The following is a 20,731-nucleotide window of genomic DNA, read 5'->3' on the forward strand; positions in this document are numbered from 1 at the left end:
TGTGTGTATTGCGCATATATTGTAAATTCCTTTCAAAAATGAAAAGAGAAATCCAAAAAAAATAAACATTACATTTGATGTAGTCAATCTTTCTAAGATGTAGTAGGGCCATCCTAGAAAGGCGAGTAGTTCATTTTTTAAATTCACAAAAACTAAAGATATTGATAGAGGAAAAATCATGTGGACAGTATTTTTCACAGTTTAGATAAAAGTAGTTTTTTATCTCTGTAAAGTATCCACTGTAGCCTTGTGTGTGGATGTGTGAAAAACCTGCCGTTTCTGCAAGTTTTTGTAAATTTTGGTCGCTGGATTGTCTTTGTATTGTGTCCATTTTTGTAAGGAGTTCTTGAAATCGTTGTGTACGGATGTGATGTTGTATATCTGATCTGGAGTATATACCTATTGATTGTAGATCTATAGTTGGGTTTCTAGCAATAGCTTTAATATTTTCTGGTGAAAATTTCTTTAATGGTGGCATAAGTGTTGGGTATGGTGTGAGAAGATAGTATTTATCTTCATCGGGATTTAATTGTACAACATTGTGGATAATTTTGGATCCACATGGTACGACTGTATCCCAGAAATATGTTCTTCTAGAAAGCATGTCAACAAAATGTATTTTTTCTTGTAGAATATGGGAATTCTTTTGTAACTTCTTTTATGTTCAAAAACGTATAAAGGTGATACTTTTTTCGTACATGTGTAATACTATTATATATTTCCTTCGTAGTCATTAAAACTTGATCTATTTCCTGACAAAAAATATCCTTCATAAGGAATTTTTAATACTGCAAGTGCAAGTGATTGTAGTACATGTGTTCGCTCAAGTTCACATATATGATTAAGGTGTTCTAGTTCCGATAGTGAAATTTCTTGAAAAAGACTACTTATTTTATAATCAAATTTCATATCTAAGTGGATGTCATAGTGAACTGCACCAAAATAAGTATTGTTTAAGTGATAGTTCTTGTAAGCGTGTACTGCTTTTGTTTTGTCTTGTGGTCTAGGTTTTCCACCAGTTCTTTCTGCATTTTTTGAGAATGTTACTGGGATGAATTTTCAACGTTTTAGGAAAAGTGATATGTTAGACCTGGTACACTTATTAGATTTCCTGTGTTCATGTCGAAACCTTTTTCATATTCTACAAGGATTTCTGAGTATTGTGTTCTATAAAGTGGAATGTTATATTTGCAGTCGATTTCTGTTTCTGGCTAGTTTTGAAAACGTGTTAGTTTGTTTTCTATTTCATTGATATTTTTGAAACACTGATTATTTTGTCTAATTTTTTCAGGGTTTACTCCATCAAAAAGGATGGATTCAAAAAATATTTGTCTTCTGGGAACAAAAAATTTTGTTGCTTGTGTTCTTGTTGCTGAATCGCAATATCTTTGGTCGTTTTTACAAGGTTATCGGATTCCTTGGTAAATTATAGTGTCATCTTTCGAATCTCCTGCTAGTTATACTTTTTCTAGTCGGATTTTCCAATAAAAAGATATCCTATTTCTTGATATTCTTTGTTTTTTGTGTCAGCTTTGCAATTAGAAGGGTTGTTAATTCCAATGTGTGGCATCCAATTTTTATCATGGAGATTAAAATTCAATCGTCCATGTGCGCCGTGGAATGGATATTTGTCATCTGATTTTATATGAGCTTGGTATCTTCGATGATCCGCTTGATGTTCAGAGTCTGGAAAAACTTGAGATTTTACTAATTTTCGATTTGTGCCTTTTATTTGTGGTTAATTTTAGTCAATTAAGTTCGTTTTTACAATCTTCAGGGCTAAGATGTAAACGTTTTTTTTAAAACTTTGTTAGAAAGATACGTGATCAAGTCCATTTTTGTTTCCATTTGAGACTTGAGAACAATGTACTTTTTTCTCTGAGAATTTTGCTGTAAACTTGTATCCTGTTAGTGTTGTAGCTCGAGCTTTTGAATAAACTGTCGCTAATATGTTTGTTGTTTCTTCTTTCAGATTTGCATTTTGTTCAGATTTGCATTGACCTACTTGATTTATAGCGTATTTATTAGTGTTTACTGTTCCTTTTCTTCACAATCACAGTGTGTGACTAAAAACTCTTGGGGTCCTGTTCGAGGGGAAGGGTTTTTCTGATTTTTTGTTTCTGAAAAATTGAAAGAGGTTAGGGTTTGGAAGAGAAAATTTTTTTTAAAAAAATACGTTTGTAGGATGATCCTGAATAGGGATTATAGAAAGTAATGTATCCAAGTGTCTTTTTTGTATATCTATCGTATTTATAGATAATTTCTGTTGTGATGAATGGGGGAGGTAACGGTTGAGCTGTTTTATTTGGTGGAGCTAAGGGGGAGGGTGACGTACTAGGTTGTTTAATTTCACTGTTATTTCAAATTTAAGTGTTAAATTGCCTCGTTTGAGGATTTGTATATTGTGTTCCTGTATGTCTTTATGAATGTCGTATCTATATTGTAATCTGTTGAGTGCCCAGTTATGCAGTCTGTTACTGTCGAGGTGTTGACTGAGTAGTGGAGGAGGTGCTATGAATGTATTGCAATCTAATTGTAAGGTAGTATTACTGGTTAAATATTCTTTATATCTATTATCTAAACTTGTAGGAAAATTTGGAAGAAATGATGTTTTTGATATCTGACTTATTGAAGGGGTTGAAGGAAGTGAGAGGATTTCTGGTAGTGACCGAGATGTTTCTGATGAGATATCTATTGGTTTGTTCACTAAGTTTGGTTCACCTTGAGTGAAAGCTTGTGTCATCCAATGTGGGAGATGCTGTGTGGAAGTTGGGGGGCTAAAAGGATTTTCACGAATAGTTCGGATATGGGGGTTGATCCTAAGTAGTCTGATGGTATGTTTGGAATGTTTTGTTGTGAGCTGGATTGTAATGGTGTGGGTACTTTGAATTGTACTGGTGGAAAAGATCTAAAGGTTTTTGAGTTGGTGATGAGGATATTTTAAATTGAACACTGGAATTTGTAAAAATTCTATTTCGTCTTGGATGTATGATTTGTCTATTTATTGTCAAAGCATTTTGGTTTTTACTTGGATGTTTTGTTCTATTAAGTTCTTGTTGAACGGAAGGGTATGTATTTTATGTTGGTTCTTATTTGTGGTTCGCTTAGGGATGCGTGGCGAACTACAGGTTCTAAAGGTTCTGATAGTAGTGAATGTCTTTTTTCAGATATATATGGATTTTCTAGAAACGAAATCCGTGTTGATGATTGAGGGTGGTTTTTCTGACTAGATGTCGGTGTTGTTGGAGATTCCTGGGATGTTGTAGTCGTTGGGGACTGTTGTGTGGGTTGTTGATTAGCATTTTTGAAGGACTCTCTATATTTTTACCTACGAAGAAAATTTATGTTGGTTATAATATTTTTCTATGAACATGATTAGCAGTTTTTTTGCTAGTGCAAAGGTTATTTTTGCTTTTTTATACATTTGCTTATTGTCAAAGTTAGGGAAATCAAGAAGGTGAAAAATTTTACTAAAAGAAGAAAAATGTCTTTCTTGTTAAAGAGTTGTGTTAACATTTAGATAGTTGTTGAAAAATCGCACCTGAGGAGGTGGTCAAGGATTTTTGCAAAGTTGAGGAAGGTTTTGTGGAGTGAATTGAAAATTATGAAAAAACTGCAAACAATTACAAAGAGAAAGAGATATAATTCGAAAGTATGTATAATGAAAAAAATGATGATTTGAAAAAAAATTGAAAGGATCAAAAAAATTTTGAAGTTGTATTTTTTGATAACTGACTGATTCGGAAAGAAGCTTTTGAGAAATGATTTGTTCTTGTCGAATTATTTTTTTCTTGTTGTGGCAAAATCTGAGAGTGGTGGGATTGTTCATTGATTTTTGACAAGTGGGTTGAATTCTGGCAATTTTTGGTGAAGAGGAGTCTGAAAGTCCAGGAGTGAGTTTTTTGATTTTGTTTTTATTTATTGGATAATTGGGGGTATCTAGGAGTTTTTCGCACTTTAGGCTAAACGATCATGTCTTATTTTTTCTTTAGGCTAATTTAATATTTTTCCTCAAGGGAATTTTGGAGTGTAAGTTGAGACAATATCGTTGAGTTTTGTACCAGTTGATAGGGGAGGGTTGTAATATTTAGATTTTGTTTATTCCGGTTGTCAAATATGAGCTTGTTGCTTGTTTTTGACCTGGAGATTCTTTAGTTACAGTTATATGAAGTTTGCAAATTGTCGGCTAAAGAAGTGGTGTTGAATGAGGTGATGTTTAGATAGCTTCTGATTGGCTAAAGTCGAACTAGTTGTTCGAGGTAGTCAGCATGAATTTATACAAAGGAAAACAGAGTTTGTTATATTTCTGAAAGTTTAAAAAGGTTAATTATTAAAAAAAAGGTTTTTAAAATTCAACTTTCTTTAATATTTTAGATTGTGGAATGAAGGTTTTTTTATATTCTTCCGTGGTTGATTTCGAAGTCATGATGATTGTCGGTTTTGAGAGGTTTATTTTATTTCCTGTAGTAAGGTTTTTTCTTCTAGTTTTCGGTTTTTTCTTGGTTTTTGAGGTATTTGTTCATTTTTCATTTCTCGGGATTTTTGTTGAGTGTCTTTTGTTTCTAAGATTTGTGGTAAGCAATTTGTATCACTTTTTTGTTTTTGATTTTTGTCTGATTTATTTTGGACAATTTGAAGTCCTCTTAAGGAAAATAATTGTGTTAGTTCGCGAAGGGCGTACTCTTTTGGGTAGTAAGGTGAAAGATTTTTTCTGTGTTGAAAAATTTCTTTTTTATTCGAGTCAATAAGTATATTTGTTACATCAGTGGGTTTATCAATAATTTGAAATGGTCCCTTTCAGATTGGTTGTAATTTTTTTGATATTCCTTTTTGTATTACAAAATTTGGGGTTAAGACAAATGTTCCAATTTTGATTTTGTAGCTGGTGTGAATCGTGAGTTCAATTGTGAATGAATATTTTGTCTTTGTAATAGTTTTTTGGCTACTTTTTGATAAATTTCCTCGTGTTTTTCAACTCTGTTTCAAATCCAATCGGTATGTCTGCCGGAGGCTAATTTCAAAAATTTTGGGTGTTGAAAATGATCTTAATCCTGTGTATGTAGTGGTAGATTATAACACATTGACTCTTTTGTGGGCTGGCAATAGCCTTGTGCGTTTTTCGAAGAGTTTGCTGTGGACATTATTGGTTTTCGTGGCTTTTGATTAAAACCATTTCACAAGGTAATATTTCTAAGATTGTTGTTATTTGTGAATTATAAGCTAGGGGGTTATTTTTTCATCTGTTGACCATTCGGTGTATTTTGTATTGTCTCTTTTTTGATACAACTGAAGTATTCTTGTAATTAACGGTTCACTTCTTCGACTTTCGCTATCCAGTGATCATAGAATGCTGTATATGCATAGTAGGCATTACAATGAGGTACTGGGTTAAGTGCTACGTAGTGTTTAAATACGTCAAGTATGACCGTTATATATGAGTTTCCTTCCGAAGAGGGTGATATTGGTCCTTTTGTGTCGAATGATATTCTGTGGTTAAATTATAAACTTTCTCCTTTAAAATCTTGTTTTTCTGCTGTTTGCTTTTGATAAGTGTATGGTTTATTTAATTGGCATGTTATGCAATCATTGCATAATACTTTAATCCAAATTGGTGCATTTGGAAAGTAAAAATTTTGGATGAATTTTGAGTATGTTTTTCTCTGATTCTGCATGTCCTTAAGTGTTTAAGGAACTTGAAATGTGAAATGCTAGTAGCATCAAACTTAGTGGTAAACATGGTACTTTTAATTCTGATGTTTGATATTCTAAAATATTTGTGTTCTCATTTATGGATGTATTGTTGAATTTCCTGAAGTATTTTAGAAGTGTTTTGTTTCCTAAAATTGTTATATCTGCTTTTATGAGTTTTTTATTATAAGCGTGACAAAATTTTAAGCATCTAATGACGGGGTCAAGGTTTTTTAATTTTTGTAGTAGTTCAATTGTTATTTTCTGTATATTTTCAAATTCTAAGTCTGAGAGAGGTATGTTATCGAGAGGGTCATGGAGGTTAAAAACTTGATTTATTGTGTATTTTGTATCAGTATCTGGAGGTTTTGATAAATTTATATTATCAGTTCACCTTTCTTTTTCTATTAAAATGAATAGATCTGTCCTGTACATTTTTTGTGTCAGTGGTTTTTGTTGTGTGTTGTTTTTGATCCTAGATGAGTATGGTATTGGTTTAAAAAGAGAGTTTCCTAAGAGGTCTACTTCATAATGACTATTTTGGCAATCTAAATACAATGGAAAGTGTCGTGAGTTTTTTATTTGTGGTTGATCGACGTCAGTTTTTAACGCATGTTCGCATTCTAGTTTTGACAATGTTTCGTCTTTTGCAAGAAAAAGCTTAATATTTTGTGGTATTTCTACTGTTTTTTTTCTTGTTAATAGTTCACGTGGTGTGTTTCTACAAGGTGTGTCTGTTAGTGCAAGAAATTTTCCTGCTGTACAAACTATACGTAGGTTTGGGAATTTCATTTAAAATAGTTGAAATCTTTAAACTCTATGGTTTGTGTGAAAAGAAAAATTATAAGTTTATGGTCTGTAAAGAGAATTGTTGGATGTTTTGATCCGAGTATTAAAAATTTATATTCGATGAGGGTGTATTTTAAGGGTGTATATTATTTTGCTGTCTGAGAATTTTATGAAATTATCTTAAATATAGTTGCATTTTATAGTCGTATTTACTTAGGAAAATGAGCATTCTTGGATTTTTTTTGTGTGATGGAGGTTCAAGCTTTATGATTGCGGCTATGTGGGATTTCAATGGAGTGATCCTATTTCCTTCGATAATATGTCCTAATAATTTTTTATAAAAATGTGAGAAAAAAAGTGATTTATCTGGGGCTGCGTTCACGTTTTCATTAAGTAGTATCTGATGATATTTTTCTATGGCATCAAAAATTTCGTGTTTTGGCTGTGATTACTTGAAAATATCGTCTAAATTTTTATTGACATTTTTACTGAGAATAAGTGGTCAAACAATTTTGCTCATAAGTGTTGAGAATGCTGCTGCTCCAACGGAAACTCCATAGAAAAATCTTTTAAATTCGTATTGTTGGTTTCCAATGACAAATTGTGTTAAGCATCGTGATTCTTCATCTTGTGACATTTGATTGTATGCACTGTTCATGTCAGCGGTTGTGAAATATTTTCCGTTTATTTTTATGAGAACTACTTGAAATGGTTCTATAGGCTATTTACATTTAGATTCATCAATGAGTGATTTGAGATATCTTGCGTCTAGTACGATTTTTAATGATTCTTCTTTAGCTAAAATAAGGACGGCATTTATGAATGTGTTTCCTTTTGGTTGTTCTTCTTTAATTACCTGGGAAATAGTGTCATATTCTTCTTGAATATCAAGTAACCTAATAACTTTGTCCTGCAAGTGAATTGGGACTTTACTTGCTCATTGCTTTTTGAATATTGCGTCAGGTTTCAGAGGTAGAAGTAATGATGAAAACACTTTATCAACATCAAATTTAGATGTTGGGTATTTTAGTAGCAGTTCGGCTAGTTATTCAAATTCTTTTTGTGTAATTTGAGAATGTTGCGAAATGAACATTGTGAAGATTTTTTGTTGTTCCCTGGTGTGTTTTGATATCTGGAATGTCGGTGTAAAGTAAGTTGTTTTTGTGAAATAGTCTGTGTTTCATTTTTTATCACTTATTATATTGTTAATTATTAATTTTTCATTAAAAATTGTTGGTTGACATATATCTAAAATTTTTAAAACAATATTTACTTTACATGCTACTTCTAATGTGGGAGAGATTGTTGCGTTTGTTTCGCAATAACCTAGAAGTCTTAGAGGTACTGTTATTCAGTATGGAGAGTTATTGTATATATGTAGTGAAATCATATATTGAATTTAATTTTTTCGTGTAATTGATGGATGAGGATTGTTAATAGGAAAAATTTTTGAATTGGTCTGAGTTCAAGGTCTGACATGTATAGTCGTTGTTTGTTTTGTTATATTATAATATTTGTCATGTTATATTCATGGAGTTGACTTACTGAAAAGTTATATACAATTCCTGCTATTGGTTTCAGGTGTTTTCCTTCTTGGTTATACATAGGATAGAAAAATGGTGGTTGTTTATTTAGTCTTTGAAAAAATGTAAGTAATGAGTTTTTTTCTTTTTGTGTTTTTATCTTTTATTTGTCTTTCGCTATTTAAAATATTAATAGTAGGAATATATTCAGTGATGAATGGTATTCCAATAATATTGTGTTTTATATCTGTAATATGAATTGCTTGTTTGAAGGGTTTGGTTAAGAGTTTATTCTGTTCCATTGTTCGAGTGGGAATAAGGGATTGTTGGCTTTCTCCAAAATTAGTTAAACTTGATCCTTGTGCTGTAGCTAATTTGCTTGATGTTTTTGAGAGCTTTAAATTTGGATGTAGAGTTTGTATCTCGTTCAAAGTGGGAGTAATTTTTAGAATTGATTCTGCTCCTGAGTCTATTAAAAAATCAATGTCGACGTCTGGTGACTGAAATTCTTTTTTTCTGTGGACTTTCTAAAAAAAGTGATTTTGTCCAAAGTTTTTCTTTAGGTAGTTGTGTTTTGTTTGATGCATTTTGATACTTATTGTTTCTGCTTGAACTTCCTTAAGTTCTTGTTCAGTGTAGTCTATTATTTCTTGAATATTATCAGGGTTTTGGAGATTGTTATGATTATTCTGGTAATCATTCGATTCTTTTGGTGTTTCGTATTCGTTTTCAATCTGAAGCATGAAAGCGTGTTTTTTGTTTCGCTCTCATCGTCTGTGGATTCGCAAGTTACGTGATTTAGATGTAATTCTGTGGTTTCTGGGTTATCAATACCAGGAGGTCTGAATGAGTTTCTTCAGTTGATTGAACTTGGTTAATTCGTCTTTGATTAAGGTGTTTAGGTGTACTACTTCTATAGTTTTGTTGTGAATTTTGATATTGTCTTATTTTTCTGTGCGGTGATTGAGTAAAACTTCTTTGTCGATTTTGATAATTCGAATTTCTATTTTGAGAACCGTCACGTGATCTATTGTTATAGTTTTTGTAGTTTGATCTAAGATAGTTTGACCTATTTTTTGAATAGTCTCATGATCTGTTATTTTGACACTGTCCGTCGATCGATTGAATAAAATCTATTACGAGAGTTTGAACGCAAATACTTTTAACAAAGTTCGAATAGTTGCTTCTATTTGAATTTGATCTTGAATAATTTTTGCGATATCGATTGTTTTGACTCTTTGATCGACTATATCTAGTTTGTGAGAAACTTCGTGAAATTCTTTGATCTGGAGATCTTCCCCGATAGTTATACCTGTGGGGTGATTGTTGTCTTGAGGCATTACAAATATCAGGAAGTGGTTTTTACTGAACTATTGTTACTGTGAATGTTTTTATTTGGTAGATTTTGATGTTTTTTCTTGTATTAGTAAAATGATTTATTTGATTCTCTGTGTTTTTCTGGTTTGTTCTGATTATCTTGTTGTTTTTGTCTACATTCGGCAATGCTGTGTCCGTATCTGCGGCAATAGTTACACCATTTTTTGAATGATGGTTTGCCTTTAAGTTTTGGGTTTTTCTCATCGATATTTAATATCCGAGTGATTTTTTCAGCTAGTTCAGTGTCAGAGTCATAAATTTTATTTATTTCTGAAGTAGTGGTTTGGATGATTTTTCCATTTTGTAATTTTCAATTTTCTGTTTCTAGCTTGTTCTAGTTTATCTACTAATTTTCTGAAGCCTATATTAGGTTCTCGTATTCAAGATGGATGTGATGCTCTCTTTTTTTTCGTAATTGAGGTGTAGAGTCATTATTAAAATTTATGTCAGTTTTGGTGTCCTTATAATCATGTTTATCAAGAGAATATGCTTTTCTTACTAGTGTTTCAATTCTTAATGCAAGTTATTTAATTGTTTCGTTTGGATTCTACGGATTTAATTGCATAAAACTTTTCGGTGCTTTTTGTTTCTTTCGGAGTCGAACATTTTTTAATTTCTTGTGTGAATGTTTTCCAGTCTGATTTAATATGTATAGGTAAAGCTGAAAACCATTGTTGGGCTGCGCCATCAATTGTGGTATGGGTTAGAACTGTGCGTCTATGTATCCAATTTTGACGAAGTGGTGTATTTACTGGTTCAGGTCCTATATTTAAAATCAAATTTGATGTGACTGCTTTTAAATAATCTTCTACGGAGTATTCGGGATCTGTGACTGTGAATACCATTAATGTCTTATTTGAAGATATTGAGGATCCACCCATAAGGTATGGATTAATATTCTTTGTAGTGGCTCTGCAGCATTCAGTATTTGAGAAAAATTTGTAAGTTGAGTCTTTGTTATTTCATGTTGTTGTAGGTAAAATGCTAGTGGAATTTCCTTTTGCATTTGAGTTGTTTGGTAATTTTGTGTATTCACTGGGTTTTGTGATTGAAAATAACTATATGAGGTTGGGTGATGTCTTGTTTGCCTTTGTTCGCTTCGTGTATATGGTTCGAAAAGATCTGTTTGATCAATTTTCGAGTTACGGTGATGATGATTTGTGTTAAATTGTTGACTTTGATAATAATATTCTTCATCTTCTGAATAATGTGGTTGATTACTAATATGATGTTTGTTCGCTATGTTTTTATTTTGTTGAAAAAACGGATAATTTTTGCTACGATCTAGTGTAGCTCGTGGCTGATCGTTAAAGAATACTGATTGAGAATTTTGTATGTTACATTTTAATTTTGTGATTGCGATTGATTTTGACTATTTGTATTGGGAGCTTTTGTTGTTTTGGATTTTTGGAAAAAATTATAATTATGATCTGAGAAGTTATTTCTATTTGATGTTTTTTGCTAATTTGTTTGTCTTGACGTTGTTACTGGTCTAATTGTTTGAGAATCCATCTGTGATTATTTTGGCATTACTGAAGGTTTCCCTGTCGATTGTATAGTCGTTTATGGAAATTCTGTGTTTTTATTTTTTGGAGTTGTAAGTGTTGGATGAATAGCAGAAATGCTTTGTTGTGTTGTTGTTGGCGTTGTTTTAATAATTTCTTCGTTCACGAAATGTGATGGAGTTTGAATATGTTGTTGTGTAAGTCTTCTTGTTCTTCTCAAATTTTCTTGGTTAATAATGTAGAATTTAAACTATTATTTCCTTCTCTATCTCTGAATAAAGAAATATAGTTTATAGGTGTTGCATTAATGGTAAGTGGGGTTATTCTAACATAATCTTTTTTAATGAAAATTGTGGTAGTTGCTTGATTTGAGATGTCAGTTGCTATATTAAAAAATGATGGATGAGACCATTCAGGGTCCCAAACATAATATATTTCGTCTGCCAATATAGTTTCATCGTCTGAATTTTTTGGTTGAAATTTTTTCTTGCTAGTGATATTAGGTCAAGATTATGAACAAAATGATCAATTACAAACCATGCTAGTATCTTTTATAGATCGTTTTAAATTTTTTGTGATATATCGTCATTAGTGAGATTTTCACGGATTGTATTTAAAAATTTTGAGAAATTACTTATTTGTTGTCTTACAGCTGTATGTCAGGATGTCTGAGTTGGTGAGTCACCATGTGTTTCTCTCAATTCTAGTAGAGATAGATAGCTATATATAATTGAGAATACATCGTTTGTGAATATGGAATTTGCTCTTTGTGAATTTTGGTGTTGTTTATTTTTTATATAGTCTGTAAAAACTTTTGATAATTCTATATCTATATCGTCTGTTTGTATTTGGTGTTTTTTGTGATTTAGATTTGGTGATTCGATTACGATTGAGAAAATACCATAAAAGGATGTGATATTACATATATCTTTTAGGTAATGTGAGGGACTACTTATTTAGACATCAATCAATATAGTTGCTATCCGCTATTATTTATATCCTTGAGAGTTTCTCATATTATCACTGAGTGTGAACTGGGTACCTGCCTGTCAGTCAGTCTAGGTCTGTCTAGTCTGCTGTTTGTCGACCTCTAGCTTAGTAACTTGTTAATGCGAATTAGAAACAAGTTGAAATCAATCTTCAACCGTAAAATTTACTTACCCTCGTTATGGCGCAGCCAGCAGATGGAGGGGGGAAAACCCTTGGAATTGTAGCGTTCTGGCCTCCGAAACAGGCGGAGCCACAACTATTATGGGAGCATTGGAAACAGAGATTCCATTAGGCACTGGTGGCGAAACACGGATTAGTTTCGTCTGACTACTAATTTGCGTCAACTTTGACCGAAGCGCAGATTAATCCACCGGGGGAAGTTGGTGGAATACCGAGGGAAGAAGGTGAACACACACTCACTCATATCGAACTTGTACTTATGTCTAGGACACGAGGTACAGCGGGCCTTGCATAATCAGCATCAACAATTGGATTTGGAAAATATACGATAACCAAGACTCTTAGATACATGTAGAGCTCTTTTCCAATAAGAGCGAAACGAAACTTACGAAATGTACCAAATGCTGCCCAGGAAGCAAAAAGAAGGAGATAGTATAGAGTCGTTCTACGCAGAACTCAGCGGAATGGCGGCGAGATGCAACATTGGGACCCAAGAAGGGAAAATGGTGAGGGACATATTCATATTTAACATGCGGAATAGGAACGCGCAGAACGATTTGTGCCGAGAAATATGAACCCCGGAGGAAGCCTTGAAGATCGCAATGTCGTATGAAAGAGGTGACAAGTACGCAAAAACTTACAAGTGAAATGCGCTAGGCTCCATGGGAACTGCTTACGGGGGTTCTCTACAAATCAAAGCACAACCGATCAGTAATATTCTTGAATCTAGGGCACGTGGAATACAAAGGGGACAGGGACAGTAACAGAACCAGTGAGGAGCCCGAACGCAAGAGCGCAGATGCTTTAACTGTGATCAGCCAAATTTCACTCCCAAAGCACAGACAACGATGCCCAGAGAGAGCCGTCACATGCAATTTTTTCAAGAAAGTCGGGCACTTCGAGAAGATTGTCGGTGGAAGCGGCAGTCACGTGGGAGACAACAAGTTGGACTAATCCAAAGGGATGAAACGTTCGATGATGAACATACTCCCCTGGATGACGTTGGGTCACAACATGCAGCAAACTCAGTACGTTTCGTCAAGAGAGAACATCACAGCTGGTCATCGGAGAGTTCGGATGACTATATGGTTATGGCGGTTAGACGTAAAAGGAAAGACTATTGAAAGTTGCCGTAACTAAACTAAAAGTCTACATTAATGGACACCCAATGAACATCTGGATTCACAGCGGATTGCCTATATCCATACTAACACTTGACGACTTGAAGAAAACAGTGGGAAGAACGGGAATCAACTTGAAACAAAACGACATGGAAGATGACGAATTTCGGGACTACAGCAACAATCGGATCAAAATGTTGGGGAGGTTGGAGGTAGAGTTAGCATCGAACGGATGGAAAACAATAGCGGAAGTCAGGGTCATCGCAGGGACCAGACCCTCAATCGTGGGACGTGACCTGATGGGAAAACTAGGACTAAAGTTGATGCAAGCAGATCCAAGGGGAGCAGTGATGGATATCCAAGGGACGGCGAACAGCACATGTGAGAAGGAGCAGTCTCGAGAATCGGAAGAAGAGCAAATGGACCCCTGGCAACAGTATTTCAGTAAACAATGCCCAAAACTTTTTACTAGAATCGGAAAATTAAGAAATTACAAGGTCCAAGCGAAATTTTTCAAAAACCTCGTACCGGTGCAGCAAAAAGGCTGGAGAGTGCCGGAAACGTTCCAAAACAAAGTGGATGAAGAGATCAATAAGCTACTAGCCATGGGACACAGAGAAAAACTGCAGGAATGTTTGGATCGATATTTAGTTTCTCCAATTGTTATTACCGCCAAAAAGGACGGTCCGTGAAATTAGCGCTGGAATCTCGAGAACTTAATAAAAAGATGCATAAAAACAAAAACCAGATGCCCAACATAGAAGAACTTGTAGATACAATAGGATAACTTATTTCCGAGAAAAAACAAGGGGAGGTATACTTTAACACGATGGATTTAACGTACGCAAATGGACAACTACCACTCAGTGAAGAAACAAGTGTGCATTGTATTTTGTCATTGGTGGGCGGACAGTCGATCGGAACGTACCGGTTTTGTACAGGATTTTACGGGATTTTAACGTCAACGCCAGCAGAGTTCCAACGGGTAATGGACTCATTTTTAAACGAATTGCCTCAAGCAAACGCTTTCATTGATGATATTTTTGTTACAACCAAGGGCACTGAAGTGGAACACATTTCCATGGTTGAAAAGATTCTTCGGAAATTAAATCGAGAAAACATCTCGCTAAAACTACTTAAGTGCAATTTCGCAAAGCGAGAATGCGAGTGGCTCGGTCATCGTATAACAGAAACGGGAATAGCGCCTTTGAAGCGTAAGACGTCGCCAATCGATGCATTAGCGGCTCCTAAAACAGTAAATCAATTGAAATCGATCTTGGGCTCAATCCACAGCCTTCATAACCACTACCGGCTATGGCCGCTCCTCAGCAAGAAGAGAGATTATAACTGGACCGCGAGGTGCGAAAATGCCTTTCAAAATATTAAATTGGGGGTAGCAAACCATGTCGACTTAAAACACTTCAACATTCATACAGACATAAGGGTTGTTTGTGATGCAAGTCACAATGGTCTTGGAGCAGTTTTGGAGCAATTGTGTACAGAAGGGTGGCGCCCAATCTCAATTGCATTACGATTTTAAAAACGCAGCCGAGAAAAAGTACTCCACTAACGAGCTCGAAATGTTGGCAGTTGTATGGGGGGCTGAATACTTCAGAAACTACATCCTAGGAAGACTTTTTACTGCAATAACAGACCATAAAGCTCTAATTTCATTACTCAACGGGAATGATAAGAAAAACAAAACTCTATTTTCAAGGTTAACACGATGGCAAGATATACTTTTTTCGTTTGATTTTGTCATAGAAGATAAACCAGGTGCAAAGATTGGACTCGCGGATTATTTGTCAAGACATCCTAGCGAACCCCCAAAACCTATAAGTCAGTACGATAACTTAATCACCGTCGCAAATCTAGATTCAATAAGAAAATTATTTGGTTTCACGAATAATCCCAAATCTCTTGGTTAACGAAACAGTCTCAAAACAAAAGTGACTGGTTCTAAACACTCTCAACAGTTTTCGTCCAATCAGAATCAAGAACAGAAAACATGTTTAGGCACAACAACGGCTGAGGGCAGAAAGTCATGCTCGAAGACACCGACCAATAAGAAGCAATCAATTTGCATACCGCATACATCAACAAAATCCAAGGGAAATTCAGTGTGCTCTATATATCATTCCCATGAAAGCCGGTTCAAATAGCTTAATTTACAAAAATCAGACAAAATGGACGAAAGCTCAGATTGTTCTTTTCCAATTATAGAAATATATTCTAAAGTTGAATCTCCAAATAGATTCGACGATAACCTTGTGAGTAGCGATGAAATCACTGTTATAAACCCAGAAATTGAAGCCCTTACAAAAACTACACGGGATTCAAAAAATAACATATTACTTTCCATTCCTTCAAAATTTCCAGGCGAATTAGTTCCTACTATAAACCTCAATCAACGAATTATGTCCATTATTCTTCGTGATTGTAAAGTCATCAAGAAATCCACAGCATTCCCAGAGTTAATAATCTTAGAATTTTTTGCTTCCAACCTACCGGGGGACATCAATTTACATAAAGTAAAAGAAGCACTGCAGAAGAAAACAAACCTTACAGAAACGGAATAGCGCCTTTGAAGGGTAAGACGTCGCCGATCGATGCATTAGCGGCTCTTAAAACAGTAACTCAATTGAAATCATTCTTGGGCTCGATTCACAGCCTTCATAAATACTTACCGGCTATATCAGAAATCTCAGCTCCACTAAGGCCGCTCCTCAGCAAGAAGAGTGATTATAACTGGACCGCGGAGTGCGAAAAAGCCTTCAAAATTTTAATTTGGGGGTAGCAAACAATGTCGAATTAAAACACTTCGACATTCACAAAGACATAAGGGTTGTTTGTGATGCAAGTCACAATGGTCTTGTAGCAGTTTTGGAGCCATTGGGTACAGAAGGGTGGCGCCCAATCTCAATTGCATTACGATTTTCAAACGCAGCCCGGAAAAAATACTCCACTAACGAGCTCGAAATGATTGCACTTGTATGGGGGGCTGAATACTTCAGAAACTACATCCTAGGAAGACTTCTTACTGTAATAACAGACCATAAAGCTCTAATTTCATTACTCAACGGGAATAATAGGAAAAACAAAACTCTATTTTCAAGATTAACACGATGGCAAGATAGACTTTTTCCGTTTGATTTATTCATAGAACATAAACCAGGTGCAAAGATTGGACTCGCGGATTATTTGTCAAGACATCCTAGCGAACCCCCAAAACCTATAAGTCAGTACGATAACTTAATCACCGTCGCAAATCTAGATTCAATAAGAAAATTGTTTGGTTCCACGAATAATCCCAAATCCCTTGGTCAACGAAACAGTCTCAAAACAAAAGTGACTGGTTCTAAACACTCTCAACAGTTTTTGTCCAATCAGAATCAAGAACAGAAAACATGTTTAGGCACAACAACGGCTGAGGGCAGAAAGTCATGCTCGAAGACACCGACCAATAAGAAGCAATCAATTTGCATAGCGCATACATCAACAAAATCCAAGGGAAATTCAGTGTGCTCTATATATCATTCCCTTGGAAGCCGGTTCAAATAGCTTAATTTACAAAAATCAGACAAAATGGTAGAAAGCTCAGATTGTTCTTTTCCAATTATAGAAATAGATTCTAAAGTTGAATCTCAAAATAGATTCGACGATAACTTTGTGAGTAGCGATGAAATCACTGTTATAAACCCAGAAATTGAAGCCCTTACAAAAACTACACGGGATTCAAAAAATAACATATTACTTTCTATTCCTTCAAAATTTCCAGGCGAATTAATTCCTACTATAAACCTCAATCAACGAATTATGTCCATTATTCTTCGTGATTGTAAAGTCATCAAGAAATTCACAGCATTCCCAGAGTTAACAATCTTAGAATTTTTTGCTTCCAACCTACCGGGGGACATCAATTTATATAAAGTAAAAGAGGCACTGCAGAAGAAAACAAACCTCACAGAAACGGAATAGCGCCTTTGTATTTTCGGTCAGAGGTTGCCTTGAGCTACTTAGTAGGACAGCTCGGACAATCGCAGGATACCTAAAAAAAAAACCTCGGTGGGTGTATTAGGCAAATACACATCCACTTGAGAAGACTGTGTCCTGGGCTTCGTTCTTTCGGATGGTTCCGATCGAGGGAAGTCGTTTTCTTTAAGACTAAGTTTTATTGATCTGTTTCGCAATCATCATTGCTTTTTACCAAAGTTTGTTTGATTTTAACAAAGCAGTGACTTGATAAGAGTGTGGCGGTAAATTGATACTGACGAAAGGTCGCTGTCACTTATAGGATATTCTAATCTGATTATCAATTGTGTTTTGTGTATTGATTATATCTTGTGAAAATTTTGTGATACCGTTAGACTATACAACAGGGTTGAGTTAGCATTATATCAAAACTGTGTAGGCCCTGTGTGTGTAACTTTAGCTGAGTCATTAAGATTGTCATTGAGAAATCTAAGAGGCATTTTTGATACTTACGAGATCGAAGAGGCAGCGTTAAGTAATTTAACTTGAACTTGTTTGCGGTACGTGTGCATCGCCATTAAATTATAAGAATATTGTTATTTGTCACAAAGTATGCAGCGCAGGGACTCGTTAGGATCGACCACTAAGATTCCCAGGCTGAGCAAGGGAAGCACGCGAAAATTTAAAACTAGGCGTAGCCGATCTTCGTTTAGCAGCGCTTCGTACTTTTTTTTCCGACGAGAAAAACCTCGATGGCGATCAAGGGCGGAGCGCCGAGGCCGGACCCGCGAGCGAGACGCTTGTGGACCCCTTTGACAAAGGAGAACGGACGCTTATTCGACCTGACTTTGAGCCGAGCGAGGACCTCGAGCGGGAGGAAGTTGAGAGGACGGAGGAGACCTCGGAGCGTTCCGAGGCCGAGCCGCGAGAGGAAGTACTATTCAGGGGAATGTCCAAATCGGAGACCGAGAGTCAAAGGAAGAGAAGAGAATTTTCACATCCAGCTAACACCCACTCATCTCTGGCCAAGCAGAGCAACAACGCGATGATGTCGAGCATAAGCCCGAGTGAAGAACAACCGGGTTCGAAGGCCAAGAAGAGCTGGAAGTCTTTGTACGATGAGCGCATGTCGTCACTACGAACTGAAGGTTTATCTTCCGGTTATGACCATCCGGAGATAACCCATGCGGACGTGAACTTCACACCGTGCCCAAGGAACGATATGAGCAGGAAGGCGTCGTCCGCCTCGCCGACCAGGCCCATGTCAGATGGGATAACGATGGGAGCGTCATCAACAATCGAGATGAGTAGCGATGAACTAACTGTTATAAACCCAGAAATTGAAGCCATTACAAAAACTACACGGGGTTCAAAAAATAACATATTACTTTCCATTCCTTCAAAATTTCCAGGCGAACTAATTCCTATTATAAACCCTAATCAACGAATTATATCCATGATTCCACGTGATTGTAAAGTCATCAAGAAATCCACACCATTACCGGAGTTATTAAACGTAGAATTTTTTGCTTCCAACATACCGGCGGACATCAATTTACTTAAAGTAAAAGAGGCACTGCAGAAGAAAACAAACCTTAGGGAGGAACTAATTAAAGTGGGGAAGTACTGGGCCCAATACGCCTATTACCTGTCACTGAAAGATGACTACGTGTGGTTAGACGGACGGCTAGTCATTCCTCTACCACTACAAGTTCCAGTCGAGACCAGAGTTCACTCATACCACCATGGGAAGAGAAATATGTTTGAGGCAGCGCGGGATGTATGACACCCATACATGTACCGTAACCTCGCAGTGAAGGCCACGTACTGTCAACAGTGCACGGATGCGGGTAAGAACTTAAAAACGTTGTTACCCAAGGGAGACGTAGGAAAAGTCCCCGAACCAAGGGAACCGAATGAATATCTACAGTTGGATTTCTGTGGGCCAATAAGCTACTTAAACGAAACAAGAGTTTTCTTCTTAGTTGCTACAGACCGTTTTTCACGGTGGCCATTAGCGATGGTTACTACCACAAATACTTCCGATGAAGTTTTAAAATTTCTCGATAAATACATCACCCAACATGGTGTACCTCGAAAAATTCACGTAGACCAGTAGTCATGTTTCACATCTAATAAGTTTAAAAGCTTCTGTAATAGCGAAGGTATCGAGCTAGTCTACTCCCCAGTGAACGATCACCGGGGCACGGGTTCAGTGGAAAGAATGATAGGAAGCATAAAAAACTTTGTTCTCACCTATGCATCCGAGAAGGAGCGTAAATCTTTAGAGTGTATGGTCGATAAAGCGTTAGGCGCGTTACGGTTTTCCAGAAATGCAACGACTAAGCTGACACCTTTTGAAGCCCATCATGGCTGCGAGGCAAACACTGTTTTACCTAACCTCACGAAAAAACCAAGTCTGAAAAATCTAAACTGGGAAAACGTCCTAAAACAAAAATGTTTGTGTTTAGACCAAAATGATCCCGAGGCAAACGCGATTGCATTTCCCCAACACTCAAACTGGGAGGAGAGATCAGAACTCGTGTACGCCCCAGCGTTAAGAAATGCACCTCTAATTCTCGATAGCGATCAACAAATGGAGACCGGCCAAGGGAACGAATCGGTGACTAAGACAAACTTCCAAGGGAGTGGAAGTACGGGAGACCTCTACCAGCGTACCACCTGCCGAACCCTAAACCGGTATAAACTCTTAAAATTCAAGGTAATCTCCGAATCCAAACATACCATTAAACTGAAAAACGTGTCTGTTCATAGGAAAAATGCCGCGGCAGTAAAAACGAAGAAGACTCTGTCAAAGAAACGAAAGCCCGCCACACTTAAAGAAATGCTCGCAAGTGCGAAAAAAGGGCAATAGAAAGCCCAAAGTCAAAGCGGTCTAAAGAAAAACAGCCATCACCTATAGCAGCAGATCAATCCGAAAGCTCCGACGGTGAGAACCACCAATTTTTATTGACGTTACCAGCACGACTACCAGTCGAGATTTTGTTAAGGCAGGAGGCAATCTTGGAGGAACAGGGAACAAGTAGCAGGACAAATCAGGAGAAGCACGGAACGGGAACAGGAGTGAAACCCAAAACTACAAAAGCGAAACGAGGAAGAGGGAACCAGGACAGACCGGCGTTAGTTGCGAGGGAGTGCCTTTCAAACAGCAGCCAGGAGGAAGAGTCAGGAAGCCAAAGCGAGTGTTCGGGAACACGAAAGAGCACAAGAAGAAGAAAGCCAGTGGACAAAATGGGAGGAATAATGATAGAGAATATCCAAGTGGTGGGGAAGATCTGGAAATATCCAGGGGAAGACAACTAGTAAACTTAAAACTCATAACCCAGGGAGAGGGTTGGCCATAAGCCTAAAAACCAAAAGTTCAAGTTCTGATTTGTTAGTTACGATGGCAGATTTAAAGGCCACTACTTTTCATATTAAATTTAAATCACTACTTATTTAGATTTTACATCCGTACGGAAATGTGAGGGGCTACATATTTAGATGTCAATCAATTTAGTTGCTGTCTGCTATTATTTATATCCTTGAGAGTTTCTCATATTATTACTGAGTGTGAAATGGGTAC

This window comes from Symsagittifera roscoffensis, chromosome 1, assembly GCF_963678635.1.
Source record: "Symsagittifera roscoffensis chromosome 1, txSymRosc1.1, whole genome shotgun sequence".
Classification (NCBI taxonomy): Eukaryota; Metazoa; Xenacoelomorpha; order Acoela; family Convolutidae; genus Symsagittifera; species Symsagittifera roscoffensis.